The 18852-nt window shown below is 38.0% G+C and overlaps 1 protein-coding gene and 1 pseudogene across 8 annotated transcripts in view; one reads left to right on the forward strand and one right to left on the reverse strand.

Moving 5' to 3' along the window:
* Positions 1-18852, reverse strand: part of LOC105480824 (teneurin transmembrane protein 2) — a 3943693-nt gene that overhangs the window by 2216322 nt on the left and 1708519 nt on the right. The gene's annotated exons all lie outside the window — the stretch shown is intronic.
* LOC139363561 (large ribosomal subunit protein uL30-like) lies at positions 17189-18054 on the forward strand (annotated as a pseudogene).

The following is an 18852-nucleotide window of genomic DNA, read 5'->3' on the forward strand; positions in this document are numbered from 1 at the left end:
AAAAAAGGAAGAAGAAAACACACACACAAACAAAGCCTTTCTACTAGGAGAAATGTGACTCAGGCCAACAACCTCAGAAGTAGTTATTTGTCTATAATAATAAAGAAAATTGTCAACACAGAGGGGACATAATACTCTTCTGTAGCTCTCTGAAATTCTTAACCTTACAGGGACTAGACCTTGAGACAAAATAAGAAAGTAATATCCTCTAAAACCCAAAGAGATAACCACAAAATGTTTTATGTATGAGGGAAAGATGGGTCATCTTCTTTCTCTTTGATTTGTCTGCTTTTAATTCAAATGTTGAAAGGCAACTCTTTTCAATAATTGTTTCTCTAAGTTTAATGCAAGTCAACCCAACTTACAAATCAACTAGAAAACAAATTTCAGGTGCCCGCACTCTGCCTGATATTTTGCTAAGTCCTGAGAAATGCAGAAATAAAAAATATGTCTCTTAAGTAGTTTGCAATCTAATTGGAAAGACAGAAAGCAACAGACAGCACAGGAAAAAAATGTAACATAAGAGGAACAGCTGAATTGAACAGTGCCAGAAATTTATTGCATGGGATGTGCCAATTATCAAAACAAAGTGTTGGACTACATTGCTATTCACTGTTCTAACATTTATTTGTTTTTGTACTCTGTGTTTTGGCAGTGGATATGGCTTTACTGTGGGGGTAAAGATCTATCTGAAAGCATTTGTATGAATAGTAGATTAACTGGATTGCCTGGGGAATGAAGGCAAGTAGATTTTCTTCTTAATTTTTTTCATGGATTGTTATTTAAATACGGAGGAAAAGCTTTTTTCCTTCCACATGATGCTGTTGAAAATATTTCATGAATGATTTCACTGTTTTTCTTCATAAAAACAATTTTCAGAAATCACAAAATGTAAGAATTCCAGAAAAGTCTTGTAGTCCTAAAAATCACACATTAAAATTACCAACCATATGGAGAAAATGGGGTTGGCCAGATCATTTAAAATATAACCAGGCCAGTAACAAAAATAATAATAAAATGTATTTAAAATATCTCACTTAAAAAAAAGAAAATATTAAACTTCTAGAATATTTAAAGAATTGCTGTTATGAAGAAAGCGATTTACATTCAAAATAAAGCGATGTAGGTAATTTGATACAAAGGGATGTAGAAAAATGTTGAAGATGCTAGGAATACACAAATATTGAGGAAAAGTTCGTCTAAGCCAGCGTACATTGCCAAACTGTGCCAAGAGAAACTATAGGCCTGTGGACAGTATTCAATTCCTCTGTTCCTTATTTCATTCAGCTTTGCCAATATACTTTGCATTCAGCTGCTGTTACTTTGTGGTAAAAATCAATAACTTGCTGGAAAAATTGCAACTTCGACATTTAGATGACAGCATTCCCTATTTACCAATCATTTATGAGCTAATTTACATTACAGAAACACATTGTAGCAGAACAACTCCAACTGCTTAAAAAAACACCTTTTATATCATTGGTCACCTTTGGATTATTAAAGAGATATTTCTGCTTTACATAATGACATTAGGATATTAGTATTCGCAAAAAAAATTGTCCTAATAGGCTTTCACAAACTACTGGAGAAAAATATACTAAAATAGATACTTACGGCACAAGGTAAATGTTAACATTGAGACATAAACAAAATAAAACTTCTAGGCTCTTGAACATAATATTCTCTTTCTGGCTTCAGTGCCTTTGTCTAGGATGCCTTTACTCTCTGTGCCAGACTAGTAATTTATTAAATTGTTAATGGCAATGTTTGGAATGTATCCCCCAAAAGTTCATGTATTGCAAACTTAATTGCCATTTTAACAGTATTAAGGGGTGGGGCTTTTAAGAGATCATTAGACCATGAGAGTTCTACCCTCATGAGTGGATTAATGTTGTTATTGAGGCAGTAGGTTAATTATCATGGGGGTGAGCTTCTCGTAAGTTCAGCCTCTTTCTTCTCTGTCTCACACATGCATTTCCTCACCATGCAATGCCTTCTGCTGTGGGATGGCCCATGTCAGATGATGGTGCCATGTTCTTGGACTTCCCAGCCTTCACAACTATGAGCCAAATAAACTTCTGTTCTTTATAAGTTATCCAGTCTGGATATTCTGCTATAGTAGCAGAAAATACATTAAGATATACATATTTAAGGTATATAGCTTGATGACTTAATATATGTATATATCATATAAGAACAATGAAGTATCTCCTCCTCTATGAAGCTTACCTCAGTTACTCATAGGAAGACTACTTATGTCTTTGGCCAACCACTGTGCCTTGTACATATCACTTTTGATGTATGTTAAAATGAGAATGATTACAATAAGTCAAACACATATTTTGCTCACAAAATTTAGGTGCATAGTTGTAAGCATTCAATAAGAATTTATTGAATAAACAAAGTTTCATGTATCTCTGCCTAGGATATTTTGGGGTGGGAAAAAAAGTAAATAACTGTGTTGCTCTGTAGCATGAATTCAGGGGTTCAAGTATGTGCAAGTGATTATTACAGGTAGTTGGGACCACTAAAGCAAAAGCCACAGTGACATTAATTTTGGTAATATAAGTTATAGTAAAGTTAAGCTTTGGGGACCAAAATGCCTGCAATACAAGTTATCAGTGTAATGGCTAAATTTCTACGGCAAAGGTGAAGGATTTTCTCATCAGACCAATTTTATGGCAGGATTCATGGCACTGCTTTTAAAAGTTTAGTTTCAAATGAAGTTCTTTTTTTCTAGAAATTCTTTGAAACAGACTTATTTTAATAAACTGACTTATTTAGTAATCAGCCAGAGTGAACTTCTGCTACTTGCAACTAAGAGGCTTAAATAAGGGATCAGCATAGAGATTTTTATTAATAGTGTAGTTGTTTGAACAGTGGAAATTTATTTTTAGGCGTCAATTTATAGCATTTAAATAACTTAACCAAGACATATCATCCGTTTCCTTATTTGGTTTTTCATAATATATAAAATTTAAGAGAACCCAAATTAACTGAATGGCTTACATGTGATGGTTGTTCCAGCATAATCTCTGTAATTAATTTTAATGGAAACTATGAAAAACAAAGATCAATTCACTACTTCGAACTGTCTTTCTATAACTATAATGAAAAAAATTGGGGTGGCAATAATTACAAAACATAAAATAACACAAATAAAACAATGTTCTTTCTACCTGAAATGCCCTTTCTGTTCTAATTTACCAGGCCCATCTCAGTCACCTTTCCAGATATCACTCAGATAATGAGCAACTCTGGGGTGCCCTCTTAAGATCCATTGAAAGATAATTTTAAAAATACTCTTTTTTGGTCTTCATTATTCTATAATACTTGTACTAAAAACAACTTGCCCTGGCAATTGCTAATTTATACACCCAAGTAAACTATTAGTTTCAAAAGAACATGATTTATTCATCTTTTTATCTTGAGTGCTTCTTAGAGTTCCTGGAACACTGTCGGAGCTCAATATGTTTTGAAGAAATTGAGTGAATAAATGAATGAATGAATGAAGCCAATATTTTGAAAGCAATAAACACCAGAAAATCAAACTGACATTGGAATATAACTACAAATTAAATTTAAGTCAATGTGGAAATAAAAATAAATATCATATGACTGTGTGTACATACTGAAATGCTCTGACGATAAAACTAGGGTAGCTCAGAAGATAAAAAGTTATGCAACAGATAAAAACAGAGTCAACAGTTTCAAATAGAAAGCATGGGGGAAACTGCCAAAGATTTTAAGATATAGGAGAAGATGAAACTTTTCATAAGACTTCAAACCAGCCTGTCCTATTTGTCAAGTAATGGACTTGGTGAGAAACTTGTACATTTAAGAGAGTTGGAAGCAGAACAATGTTTCTCTTTCCAACTACTTCATTTGCAAGACGAGGAGTTGGAGTTCAGGGAATTTAACTAACATTTATTATTGAGGAGTAGGGAAACCAAGCAGAGGATCCCAGTTAGAACTGGGGTAACCAGAGCTGGGTTCTCCATCACAAAACACTAACCAGTCTCTTGAAGCTATTCTCTGCAACTTTGCTTTGGTTGTTGTTGGGTTTTGTTTTTGGTCCCCGCTACTCTGCAACCTTAAGGGGCAATGATTGCTGTGGAGAGCTGGCACAGTTAGCAACAGAATTCAGATTTATCACGTTCCCAGTCCAGTATTCCAATGTAGTATAGTGGTTAGAGTACTAGCTTTAAAGTGGCATCAGCTTGCGTTACATTTCTCCTGTCACAACCTACAGTTGTGTGGTCATGGACAAATTCCTCAGTAAATGTGAATCTTCTAATTTGTAAAAAGGGGATAATAAAAGTGCTCTATTCCTACTGTTGTCATAAGGAGTAAATGGGAGTTTTCTGCCATGTTAACGACTGTTTCTCTCTCTCTCTCTCTCTCTCTCTCTGTGTGTGTGTGTGTGTGTGTGTGTGTCTGTCTGTCTGTCTGACTGTCTTTTTTCAGCTACTTTCTTGCCATTGCTGTTAGATGGATAGTTTTAAGGAACACTATTACATGAGTATTCTTCATAAGTCTTTCTTAGAATCTTCTTCACACATTCCTTCCCCTATCAGATTTGTGATCACTCCTACCTCAAACTTAATCTCCTTCAAAACCTCAGCCAATTTTCAAGAAACATATTAGAGAAAGGTACCTCCTGAGGTCCCATTGTTCCCTTCCCAGGCAGGGCTTGTCAGAAGAAAACTTCTTTGTGCAAATATATCAACAGTTTTCTCCAGGCCAACAGAGCCCCAGATATAGAAGTAGACTGGGCTGGACTGCAGTTCCCACTGGCTACAATCAAACATGGCAGGCCAGATCTGTTCAGTATTAGTCCTGGATCCAAAACCTATACATCTAGATGTGTTTCAGAATTCAGAATTATTTAGATTTTAGAAAGGTAATTTGGCATGTATATGTGTATATTTAATAATACACTGGTGGAGTCAGGGATAGTATGCCATAATCAAACATTATTATCTTCATAGCAAATGTATGAATAGTAACATAGAAGAAGAATAAAAACTATAAATAGCCTCATGTCAGATCCAGGTTTGCCTCTAATTGTGAGTTCAGGTTAGATTAAGCTCTCCCTGAACATAAAGATATATATATCTACTCTATCTACTCCAATTAATCTATAAGTTCTATGAAAATAAGACTTGCGATTTATTCACCTTTGTATTCCCTCTAGCACCTATCACTGAACCTTCAAATAGTAGGTGCATAATACATCTGCTGAACTGAATGCACAAACATACACACATAAACACATGTATCAAGATGAATAATATATTACAAATGAGAAGACAGACATCTAAATATTAATTATCACAAACTAGGAAATAAGTCAAAACATTTGTATTTATTTTTTCCCTTTGCTTGCCATATCCCTAGGAAGCATGCAAGTAGTAAATGAAATCTGCATTTGTTACTTTTCCTTAGCAGAAATGCACATGCTAGGAGCAGAAGCCAGTGCATATTACTTCATTGATTCATTATACTAATGAAAAAGATAAGACTTTCAGGCACTTATCACTGAATCACAGACACTGAAGTGTTACACTCAATTTTTTTTTTCTCTTTTAATGTTTGTATCTGTGCATATAACGAAGAACAAAGAACGATTATTTCAGACAAATGGAACTAAACCTAGTTAGCCCAAACTTAATTTACCTATGTTGATATTTAACCTTTATTACACACAATGTGCTTTATATAAGAAATAGATAATGTTAAACTAGAACTCATATTTTATGTGTGGGAGAGAGTACCCTGTTTTTCAATATCTATGAATTATATGAATCTATATGCCTTTCTTTCTGCAGGGATGGCAACATACCCTTTCTTGTTAGTCCTTGAAGATGAACCATTACTATATAAAAAATAAAAGGGCAGCTATTTTCAGAAGTAGATAGAAACTTTCGCATGGTGGTAAAATCAAAAGCCCCCTGTATCTAGTTAACAGTAAAACTGTATATGCCTATTGTTATTCATTTGCATGACACACAAATAGAGATGTATAGCCTTACAACTCCACTTCTATCCTGAATTCATAATAGAGAGTTGTCTTATTCCAAATAGGTTTTGAATTTAGGGGAAATTAGTGGTAAAATATAGTGATACATATGAACAATAATATGTGCATATACCCCATGGTAAAATTATACTGAAGAGCACATTGGAGTGATATCAACTACTAATTAAACATTATTTAAGACAAGTTTTTAAAACTCTTTTACATATCAATTATTCTAGCTTTTGTACTGCATAGTATGTAAGATAACGGAGCACTAAATAACATCTTATATACCCGGTGATACAATCTGAATATTTGTCCACTCCAAATCTCATGTAGAAATGTGATCACCAGTGTTGGAGGTGGGGACAGGTAGGTGTTTGAGTAATGGAGGTGGATTCTTCATGGACTGGTTGGTGCCTTCATTACAGTAATGAGTGGTTTTCCTTCTGTTAGTTCCTACAAGGTCTGATTATTAAAAACAGCCTGGCACTTACCTCCTCTCTCTCTTCTTACCTCTCCTGCCATGTGATACTTTCTCCTCTTTACCTTCTACCATGAGTAGAAGCTTCCTGAGGCCCTCACTAGAAGTAGATGCTGATGCTATGCTTTTTGTACAGCCTGAAGAACTGTCAGCCAAATAAACTTCTTTTCTTTATAATTACCCAGCCTTAGGTACTTCTTTATAGCAACACCAACAGACTAAGACAAAAACATTGATCCTGAGGAATGGGTTGTTCCTATAAAGATATTTGAAAATGTGGAAGTGGCTTTGGTGGTGGGTAATAGGCAGAGATTGGAAGAGTTTGGAGGGCTCAGAAGAAGACAAGAAGAGAAGGGAAAGTTTAAACTTCCTCGAGATTAAGTGGTTGTGACCAAAATGCTAATTGAAATGTGAACAGTAAAGACCATGCTGAGGAGGTCTCAGAATGGAAGTGAGGAACTGGTTTGGAACTGGAGCAAAAGTCACCCATTTTTAGCCCTTGCAAAGAACTTGGCTGCACTGTGTCCATGCCTTAGGGCTTTGTGGAAGGTAGAACTTAAGAGTGGTGGCCTAGGGTACTTGGCAGAGGAGATTTCCAAGCAGCAAAGCATTCAAGAAGTGGCATGGTGGCTTCTGTTAGCCTACAATCACATATGGGAGCAAAGAAATGACCTAAAGTTGGAACTCCAAATTAAAAGGGAAGCAGAGCATAAAACTTTGGAAAATTCACAGCCTGGCCATGTGGTAGAGGAGAAAATGTATGTTTTTGGGTGAAGAATCCAGGCAGACTTCTAGTAACTGTTTGCTAGAAGGGTTAATGAGGATAGAAGAGAGCCAGGTGCTAATGGTCAAAACAATAGGGACAAGGCACCAAAGGCATTTCAGAGACCATCAAGGCAGCCCCTACCATCACAGGCTCACAGGCTTGAGAAGACAGAATGGTTTCTGGGGCCAGAACTAGGAGGCCTGCAGCTCCCTTGCACCATCTCTGGAACTGCTCCTTGAATCTTGGCTTCTCAGGCTCCATCCTTGCTTCAAAGGCCCCTGAGTCTGGCTCAGGTCACTTCTCTGGAGAGCACAAGCCATAAGCCTTCATGGCTTCCATGTGGCATTAAGTCTGCAGGCATGCAGAATGCAAGAGTGAAGGAGGCTTGGCAGTTTCGCCTACATTTCAGAGGATGTATTGGAAAGCCTGGGTGCCTAGGCAAAAGCCTGCCATGGGGTGAAGCTGCTGCAGAGAACCTTGACTAAGGCTGGACTGAGAGGGTATGTAGAGATGGAGTCCCCAGAGAGAGTACCCATTGGGGCACTGCCTATTGGAGCTGTGGAAGAAGGGCCACCACCATCCAGACCCCAGAATGACAGAGTCACTGGCAGTGTGTACCCTTAGCTTGGAAAAATCACAGACATTTGATTCCAAGCAGTGAGAGAAGCCATATGGGGCTTCAGCCAGCAAAGCCATCAGGATAGGGCTGCCAGAGGTTTTGGTGGTCTACCTCTTTTACCAGTGCACCCAGGATGTGGGATATAGAGTCAAAGTAAATCATTTGGGAGCTTTAAGATTTAATGCCTGCCCTGATGCATTTCAGACTTGCCCGGGGCTGGTTACTCCCCTCTTTTTGCCAGTTTTTCCCTTTTGAAATGGGAATGTTTACACAAAGCCTGTACACCACTCTATTTTGGAGATAAATACCTTATTTACAGACTCAAGCTGTAGACCTTTCCTTGACTGTTAAGTGAGACTTTGGAGTTTTGGGTTGGTGCTGGAAGTTAAGACTTTTGGGGATTATTAAGAAGCAATGATTGTATATTATAATGTGAGAAAGACATGAGATTTGGGGATCCAATGGTCAAATAATATAGTTTGGAATATTTGTTACCTCCAATTTCCTACGAAATTTGATCCCCAATGTTAGAGATGGAGCCTGGTGGGAGGTGTTTGGTTCATGGGGGCAGATCCCTCATAAAAGGCTTGGTGTCTTCCTTGCAGTAATGGGAGTTCTTGCTCTGTTATTTCCTGCTATATCTGACTATTAAAAAGAACCTGGCACCTCTGTTTCCTCTCTCTTCTTTACTTCCTTGCCATGTGATACCTGCTCCCTTTCACCTTCTGCCATAACTGGAAGCTTCCTGAGATCCTCACCAGAAGCAGGCGTTAATACCATGCTTCTTGTACAGCCTGCAGAACCATGAGCCAAATAAATCTTTTTAAGATAATTTACTTCAGTGTTCCTTTATAGCAACACAAATGAACTGAGACACCTGAGCATAGAATTAATCATGAATTGTTTAGTAGAAAAGATCACTGAAAGCAGATTTGCCTTAGTCTGTGTGCCTCTGAAAGTGGTCTGAGACAACACTTTGGGTTCTCCTAGTTTATCTGAGAGGTGGTCCCAGCAATCAGAGGGAGGGAGGGACAGGGGGAAAACCCTACAGTCGGTGTTACTGAGCTAGACACCCTGGTGGAAGAATGGAGCTCGATCCCACTGAAAACTCTCAGAAATACATGTAGATTACATGAACTTTCCACCAAAGGATGGAAAGCTGGATCATTTCTTCACTATTTTATTTATTCCGTTCATTGAAGAGTGCTTATAGGGCATTCACTCCCTTGCGTTTGTGCCACATCTGCATTTGAGTTGATCAAGAGACAAGAAAAGACTGCTATGTAGGTCAAGACTATCAGTTGTTTGAAAGAATGAATGGGCTTCATAATTTATTGATGGTGTTTCTGGATCATGGAATCTAAGGTTTGGGCCTCTTCACTCGCAAATATATGGTTGATTTCCTTCTATTGTTATAACTTATATAAATTATTTTTCAGGAATGGAATGGCTACTATGCTTTGGATACACACATAGGTGTGTACAGCAGTCCTTTTTATCCTTGGTTTCTCCTTCACGAGTTTCAGTTACCTGTGGTCAATAGTGGTCTGAAAATAGGTAAGTATAATACAATAAGATATTTTGAGAGAAACAGACCATATTGACCTAACTTTCATTGCAGTACGGTTGGCCCTCCAGATCCACCGATTCTGCACTCATGGATTCAATCAGCCTCAGATCAAAAATATTCAGAAAAAATTTGGTGCGTCTGCACCGAACATATACAGACATTTTGTGTTATTATTCCCTAAACAATACAGTATAACTGTTTCCATAGGCTTAACATTGTATTAGGTATTATAAGTAATCTAGAGGTAATTTAAAGTACATGGTAAGATGTACATGGGTTATATGTAAATACCACATCATTTTACAAAAGTGACTTGAGTATACAGAGATTTTGATATCTGTGGAGGGTCCTGGAACCAAGTTCCAACAGGTACTAAGAGACAATTGTATATTGTTAGAGTTGTGCTGTTTTATTATTAGTTGTTATTCTTAGGCTCTCACTATGCCTAATTCATATGTTAAACTTTATCATAGGTGTGGACAGGAGAAAACATAGTTTATAGAGAGATCAGTTTTATCTGTAGTTTCAGGCATTCCCTGGGGATCTTGGAACATATTCCCAATGGATAAGCGGTGGGTGATTAATGTATAAACAGTCATGCATTGTTTAATGGAGATACATTGTGGGAAATACGTCATTGGATGATTTTGTTCTTCTATGAATACCATAGAGTGTACTCACCCAAACCTAGATGGTATAGCCTCTTGCTCCCAGGCTACAAGCCTGTATAGCGTGTTACTGTACTACTATAGACAAACATAACACAATGGTAAGTATTTGTGTATCTAAACACACCTAAACATAGAAAGGGTACAGTAAAAATACAGTATGATAATCTTATGGCATTACCATCATACATGAAGTACATGCGGTCTATTGTTGACTGAAACGCTGTTATGCGGCACATGACTGTATACACAGACACGATCTATGCACATACATACACATGCATATTCTTACAGATTTACGCATAGCCTTTTTGACCTTACTGTTGAAGTACAGAGGGAGCTCCCCTCTCAACACTTCAAATGAAAGTAAAAAGTAAACTGATGACATAACTGAGAGCTCATGCACCCACTCACAGCAGCAATGATGTATTTGTACTCAAATAGCCTGACAACTAAAGAACCTCTGTTGACACACCCCACCCATGACCCAAAATGAACTGCTGGAAAAAAAAATATATATATATATATATATCTCTCACTAGCAAAAGGCTAAGAGTCCAGTAAGAGCGATAGAGAACAAATATTAAATATTAAGCAGAAAATGAAAGATGGATTTGCTTGATAATCAGCTTGATTGATGTCTACACAGGAAAAGACAGAGAGCCCAAATCTTTAGAAAATAATTATGAGGGGAAGCCACTAAACAGTTTAAAGGATACAAGCATCATGATTAGATTTGAACTTCAGAAAGATCATTTAAGTTAGTTTAAGTAGAATGCACTAGAAACATGTGAGGCTTAGGCAGGAAGATGAAAGGAGAGGCTGGTGCAGAAATGTAGGCCAGAAGGCTAAAGACCAGGTGCAGGCAGTGGGAGTACTATGAAGGCAGGGGGGAGGCTTTAGGACTATTAAAGGAATATAATAGGAAAACTTGGTGACTGACTGAACGTTATGAATAAGGGAAACGCAGGCCTCTCAGGAGCTTCCTGGTTTTGGCTACATTCAAATCTGAGATTTCCAACCTGGTATACCTTTTTCTTTTTTTCTTTTTTGAGATGGAGTTTCACTCTGTTGCCCAGGCTGGAGTGCAGTGGCGCGATCTTGGCTCACTGCAACCTCCGCCTCCCAGGTTCAGGCGCTTCCCCTCCTCAGCCTCCTGACTAGCCGAGATTGCACATACTTGCCACCACACCCAGCTAATTTTTATATTTTTAGTAGAGATGGGGTTTCATCGTGTTGACCAGGCTGGTCTCGAACTTCTAACCTCAAGTGATCCACCCTCCTCAGCCTCCCAGAGTTCTGGGATTATAGGCTTGAGCCACGGTGTCCAGCTGGAACCTGATATACTTTCTATTAAAGCAAGCCTTACTGTTCAATTTTCAAAACAAAAGAAATGAATGCAATTTCTTCTTTCAAAATTGCTTATTTGCTTTATGTTTTCTGCTTATTTAAAAAAAAATCTAAAGGAGACTCACAGGTAGCCTTGTCCTAATTACCCTAATTCACTTGATATTTGGATGGAGTAATATGCTTGAATTTATTTCCCTGTAATGGATTGACTTGTCTAGTCAGCCAATAAATGCAGCACTGGGACTCTGTATATTTCTCCCAGTATTATATTATAGCAACTGACAATAATAACAGTAATAATTATCCAATTTCGAGATGGAGAAGTACCTTTGACCTCCATTTGATCCCCCTGGTCTATCTAAGTCTGATTCAGCATTGATTTCTTTCCCAAGGAAGTTGCTATAATCATGTTATGGCTGATTTATCACAATATGCTTGCTGGCTAGTGATTTCTCATCTTGAACTTGCTTCTTTCACTTTTCCCTCTACTAAAAGACATATTGAAATGTTTTCTTCAAAGCAAGGAGAATTCCCCATGTGTTCTTCCATATTTTTCTTGGTGGGTGGTGTAAACTGACCTATCATCTCCAAGAACCATCCTAATTGCATTTTCTGTGTTGGGAGGGCAAAAACTAAAAGTAAATAAAATAAATAAAGCATGCTACAGGAAATTCAATTTAGATTGCAAATATGGTAATAGGAAAATAACATATGCTCAGAAATCACTAGGCTTAGGTTCTAGATTTTTCTACTAATTATTTTTGTGATAGGAGCAATTCAATCTTTTTGAGATTTGGTATTTTTCCTTATAAATTATGTCTAGTTGAACTCTATCTTGCACTCAAAAATGTTATAGTTAGTAATTTTAAGCACATCTAAAAGTTGTGGGTAGGGCATGGTAGCCCATGCATGTAATCACAGCAGTTTGGGAGGTCAAAGCAGGTGGATCACCTGAGGTCGGGAGTTCAAGACCAGCCTAGCCAACATGGAGAAACCCTGTCTCTACTAAAAATACAAAAATTAGCCAGACCTGGTAGCAAGTGCCTGCAGTCCAAGCTACTAGGGAGGCTGAGGCGGGAGAATCACTTGAACCTGGGAGGCGGAGGTTTCAGTGAGCCACCATCACACCACTGCACTCCAGCCTGGGCAATGAGAGTGAGACTTGGTCTCAAAAAAAAAAAAAAAAAAAAGAGTTGTGATAATAAATATAATAGGAAAATCACTGTAACAGTATAGGTTTCAGTGATAGTATATCAGTAAGGACTCATTTGTCATTCAGAAGGAGTGTACGTGTCACTGCTGGTGGATTTTAAACTGATATTCTGGGAGGAATTTGTAAATTAAAAAACCTCCAAAATTATCTAGTACCACACTTTTGACTTTACAAATGACAAAACTGAGACTCAGAGAGAAGTAATGTGACCCAGGCTGCATAGTTCCTTAGTCCCCCTTTCAGGAGACTTCAAGTCAAGTCTTGTAATTCCTAATCCAAACCCTTATAATCTTTCATCTAAATAATTAGCAGTTGTTGAAACACAGTCACTAGCAAGGAGATTAATCATGGGAGGTCAATTATGCTATGCAAACAACCGTCAAATCTTGCTGGTTGAAAACAACATTTTCTTTCTTTCATTCACACTTTGCATCTTGTGGGTTGCTGGGAGCTCTATTCTGGACTGTTGTTACTTTAGGCCCCAGGCTGACAAAACAGCGCAGATCTAGATTTTTGCCAACTACCATGGGAAAGAGTTAGGTTTTTTTTTTTTTTTTTAAGTGGAGTATAGCGTGGGTTCTTAAAATTTCCGCCTCCAAGGGACAAGTCACCTTGAGTCTTGTTTCAATGGCCAAATAAGTCACATGGCCACACCTGACTCCAAAGGGGATGGGCAAGTTAAATCCTACCACATGTCCAGAGAGTGTGACATAGACAAGCGAATATAAGTAATGAATACCACAGCACATTTAGCAAGTAGAACAGAGAAGGAACATGGAAAATTTAAGTCTCATCCCTAAAATATGTAGAGAATTTAGGGAATGTTCTTCTGAGTAAAATTTATAGTGCCCAATTCCCTTACAATTTGTCTCAGAATCTCTACATGAATCAAACCTCCAGGGACAACAAGGTGTATAGCTTCAAAAATTTAGCAGACTCAATGTCTAAAACAGACTTCACATACCAGGGACCTGCTGGCCAGATTCAGTCAGTGGATGGGTTATGTAGCCCACAGTATTTGTAAAAGGATTAAATTCATTGCTGATATTTTTTAAGTGGAGTTTTCACATACAGTAATTGGTTTTTGGTTTTCTTGAACTCATCATATCTGGTTGGACCTGACGATCATTCCTCCATGGCAAAAGTTGCTTAAAGTGACTAATATTATCCTTTGTAGTTGCATCAAGAGCTTTCTCATTTGTCACGGTCCTTACACCTCACTCTTCTCTTAGATCTGGAGTGTGTTACTTATTTAATAAAGTGACCTATTAGAAGCTGCTACTTGTGTGCCAAAAGGTACCGTCCCTTCTTTGGACTGAAAGCTAGCTGTATTTCTCAGCTTTCTTTGCCCTTGGGCCATATGACTCAATCCTCTCCAGTAGAATGTGAGGGGAAGTGATGTGACTGCTTTTAGACCTGGGTTATGCACATCGTCAAATTCTCTGCCTGAGATGTCACTGAACACCTACTCTGGACTGTCACATGCACAAAAATGGAAAAGCATCCATCATGTTATGCTGTTGAGGTCTATTTTTCACAATGGTATTTAGTTAGCCTACTTAGGCTAATAGCTGAGTCAGACAGGCATTTGGGCCTGTGCTCATAATAAACCATTCAGGTGATTTTTGGATACATATGTTTTTGAACACTTTCAGGGACCGAATCATTACAACCTCCTTTAGCTGGGGAAGAGGGGCAGGAGTGAGAAGTTCCAGGATAGAGAAAAGTAAAAGCAGCAAAATAGAGATATGGGGCCACAAACCTGGAGGGTTTGAGAAAGACTAATTGATTCAGTTTGGCTGCATTTTCAGAAGAGGAGAAGAAGTAAATACACAATTTTAAAGGGATGAGAATGCCAAGCTAAGAGAATTTAGAGTAGACTATGGAGAAAGAATCAGTGAATCTGCGGGGAATGAGGGGGGTAAGAGTGATATGATACTTCATTTGTTTTAGGGGCCACTAATTTAACATCACTGTAGACTGTAAGTAGGTGAGTCTGGAGAAAGCAGGACATTCAAGAAGTACTACAGGCCTGCAATTGAGAGAAAGTAACAGCTATCATTTATTGAGTGCTTTATAAGACTTGGGCCCTAGGCAGATTACCCTCTATGCATTATTTCAATTAATGAAATTAGTACTATAAAATATCTATTTTATGTACAAGAAAGTTTTAAAATGCTAATTAACTTAGCCCAAATCATGTGGGTGTACAAATATATCCTAGATCCACCATTCCATCCATCTATCCATCTGTCTGTCTATCTATCTATCTATCTATCTATCTATCTATCTATCTATTGATTACAGTATCTCAATGAAGTTTAAATTAATGGTAAATCCAAATCATGTGTGTGTATATATATTCTAGATCCACCATTCCATCTAGAGAGACAGACAGACTGATAGATAAATGGATGGAATGGTGGATCTAGGGTTTGAACTCAGAAAAATCTTTCCTCAAATTTCTTCCTAATTACTACATTATGTTTTATAACAGTCTAAACTTAGGTAGTAGTGACAAAGGAGCAGACATAAGGGAGAGAAAGAGATGCAGTTGGATTTACCATGAATTTAAACTTCATTGAAGTACGGCTAAGCATAGAAAACTGCTCAAAATGTAAAACACGGTTCTTGATTGCCAAAAAATGTAGAGTCCAGTGGCAGGAGCTTTGAGCCAGAGTCAACCCAGACAGTGATCAGGCCATCACAACATTACTGTGCTCCCTTCCATAAAAGGGCATCATGGTAACTGGTCTTCAAAGGTGACCCCTAAAGAACTATGCCTCCTGGTATTTATGTTTTCATGAAATTCCCACACACATTGAATTTGAGCTGGCCTGGGTCTATGTTTATCCAACATCATATGGCAGAATGGAATCCTTGCTGATTTGTACCTGCCTAGTCTTTAGGAAGACTGGCAATGTCCGTTTCCTCCCTCCTGGAAAGCTGACTTTTGAGAGTGCTGCCATATAAGAACTCTGGCTACACTGCCAGAGATTCTACACGGAGGGACCACACAGAAAGACTGCATGGAAAGGAGGTACGTTCTGATGGCAAGATGATGAAGACAGGTTCAGCCTTCCCAGAGGCTAAGTCAGGTCTCCTTATGAATTTGGCAACTTTGTGAAAATTCTCAAGTAAGATCAGCAGAACTAACTGATCCCTGACAACTCAGAATGAGGAGAGGTAACAAATGTGGTTGGTGGTGGTTGTTTGAAGCCTTTAAGATTTGGGGAATTTTGTTACACAGCAATTGATAACTGAAAGAGGGATGTTACAAATTTGTGAGATACTGGAAAAGGGTAAAATGAATTTACTTGAACTACAGGAATTATATGGCTAAAATAACACTGATTATAATATTATCAGGCATGTTTTATTTAAATCCTTGATTGCAACTGAACATTCTTATTGCATCATGTGTTACTCTGAATTCAGATATACAAAAAAACATGCCATGTAGCACTAGAAACAAGAATATCACATCATTCCTATTATAGCAACATGCATTGGCTCCTAATCCAATGCACTGAGCACATACGGAGGGTTAAAAACTGTTCCCCCAAACCAATGCTATAAAAAAACTTCCCTGATTTATGCATTTCATCTACTCTAATTATCATCATAGTTAGAAATGCCATTCCTTCACGTATAATGAAATAGTCTGTTCAGACAGCTGTCCAGTTACTTCAAATTCCAGTCATCCATCATCTAAATCTGTACAGAGCCGGGTGCGGTGGCTCAAGCCTGTAATCCCAGCACTTTGGGAGGCCGAGACGGGCGGATCACGAGGTCAGGAGTTCGAGACCATCCTGGCTAACACCGTGAAACCCCGTCTCTACTAAAAAATACAAAAAACTAGCCGGGCGAGGTGGCGGGCGCCTGTAGTCCCGGCTATTCGGGAGGCTGAGGCAGGAGAATGGCGTAAAAACCCGGGAGGCAGAGCTTGCAGTGAGCTGAGATCCGGCCACTGCACTCCAGCCTGGGCGACACAGCGAGACTCCGTCTCAAAATAAATAAATAAATAAATAAATAAATAAATAAATAAATAAATCTGTACAGAGTGGCATGTGTTATTAACCCATTGCTTAAAGGCTACCTGGTTTTGTGACTTCAAACTATAATTGCTGGTCAGAGAACATTACTACACTGAGCTCTCGTTTCTCTGCCTAAAATAAATGAACTGTATGTGGAGACAAGGTGTCAATTCAATCCCTTTCCCACCACTTATAAGATGCAAATGAGTTGTGTTGCAGGTAAGGCAATTTCTTCCATAGAGTTGACACGTAATAAATATCTGTGGAGTGAACACATAATCTGTATGATCCATTGCACATTGATTTTGAGATAAAATGAAGGGTTAATTATGAGTCCTAGCTAAATGAAGAGAAACTGACTTTGGCAAGGCAAGAATGCATTGTTCTGAGGGAAAAAGGAATTTGCCTAATTTGATGGCATTAGAAAGAACAGTGCATGCCTCTTTTTCAGCTGGAACCATGGAGGTTATGGAAGAGAAGAGGAAGGTTCCTGCTGTGCCGGAAACCCTTAAGAAAAAGCGAAGGAATTTCGCAGAGCTGAAGATCAAGCACCTGAGAAAGAAGTTTGACCAAAAGATGCTTCGAAAGGCAAGGAGGAAGCTTATCTAGGAAAAAGTGAAGCACTGTCACAAGGAATATAGGCAGATGTACAGAACTGAAATTCGAATGGTGAGGATGGCAAGAAAATCTGGCAACTTCTATGTACCTGCAGAACCCAAATTGATGTTTGTCATCAGGATCAGAAGTATCAATGTTATCAGGCATGTTTTATTCAAATCTTTGATTGCAACTGAACATTCTTATTGCATCTTGTGTTGCTCTGAATTCAGATACACAAAAAACATGCCATATAGCACTAGAAACAAGAATATCACATCCTTCCTATTAGGTCTGAAAGGCGTTGCAGCTTCTTCACCTTCATCAAATCTTCAAGGGAACTTTTGTGAGGCTCAACAAGGCTTCAATTAACATGCTGAGGATTGTAGAGCCATATATTGCATGGGAGTACGCAAATCTGAAGTCAGTAAATGAACTAATCGACAAGCATGGTTATGGGAAAATCACTCAGAAGTGAATTGCTTTGACAGGTAACGCTTAGGATCGCTTGATCTCTTGGTAAATATGGTATGATCTGCATGGAGGATCTGATTCATGAGATCTATACTGTTAGAAAGCACTTCAGAGAAGCAAATAACTTTCTGTGGCCCTTCAAATTATGTTTTCCACCAGGCAGAGTGAAGAAAACGGCCACTCATTTTGTAGAAGGTGGAGATGCTGGTAACAGATCGGATCAGATCAACAGGCTTATTAGCAGAATGAACTAAGGTATCTATCATGATTACTTTTCTAAACTGATTGGTTAATAAACAGTGCCTGCTCTCAAATTGAAATTAAAAAAAAAAAGAACAGTGCATGATAGTCATAAACTTTCTTTTTTAAACACAGCATTAAGATATATTTTCATAAAATAATCATAAACTTTCTACAAAGAAATTGTCAGCTTGGGAAATGCAAACAAAATATTTGAGAATTATGGGAGGTTCTTCCTTATACATGTAAAACTCCTGTTAATATGATAGGATTCTGGGCCTAGAAAGGACTATGCTTATACATATGCATAATTTATGGGTGAAAATTGGCATTATTACTGGTGTGAAACTTGGAAGGTCACTGTTTAATAAAAAGGCTGCGAAAGTTTACTTTTTCTCATTGTTTTGTGTAAAAGTAAAGGCTTACATAGTCACACAAATACACAGATAAACAAAATCTATAAAAGAAAAGTGAAATGCTTATTTTATTTTCTCCCACTCACATTTCTACTCCCCAGAGATAACTAGTGTTAACTAGTATAACGTTTCAAACACATTGATGAATCCATGCAAACAGACAGCAACATAGACATGTACGTAAAAGTGTGGGGTTGTGAGCGACATGTTTTTCTGCAACCTGCTTTTTATAGTGACCAGTAACATATAATGGATTTTCATTACTGTCAGTGCATACAAAGCTACTTCACTTCTTAGATGGATTTGTTGTTATTCCAAAGACTGGGTGAAACAATTGATTTAATGCTTTGTGTAGTGATGGACATTTATGTGATGTCAAATCGTGTGAATATTTCT

This window comes from Macaca nemestrina, chromosome 6 (assembly GCF_043159975.1).
Source record: "Macaca nemestrina isolate mMacNem1 chromosome 6, mMacNem.hap1, whole genome shotgun sequence".
NCBI lineage: Eukaryota > Metazoa > Chordata > Mammalia > Primates > Cercopithecidae > Macaca > Macaca nemestrina.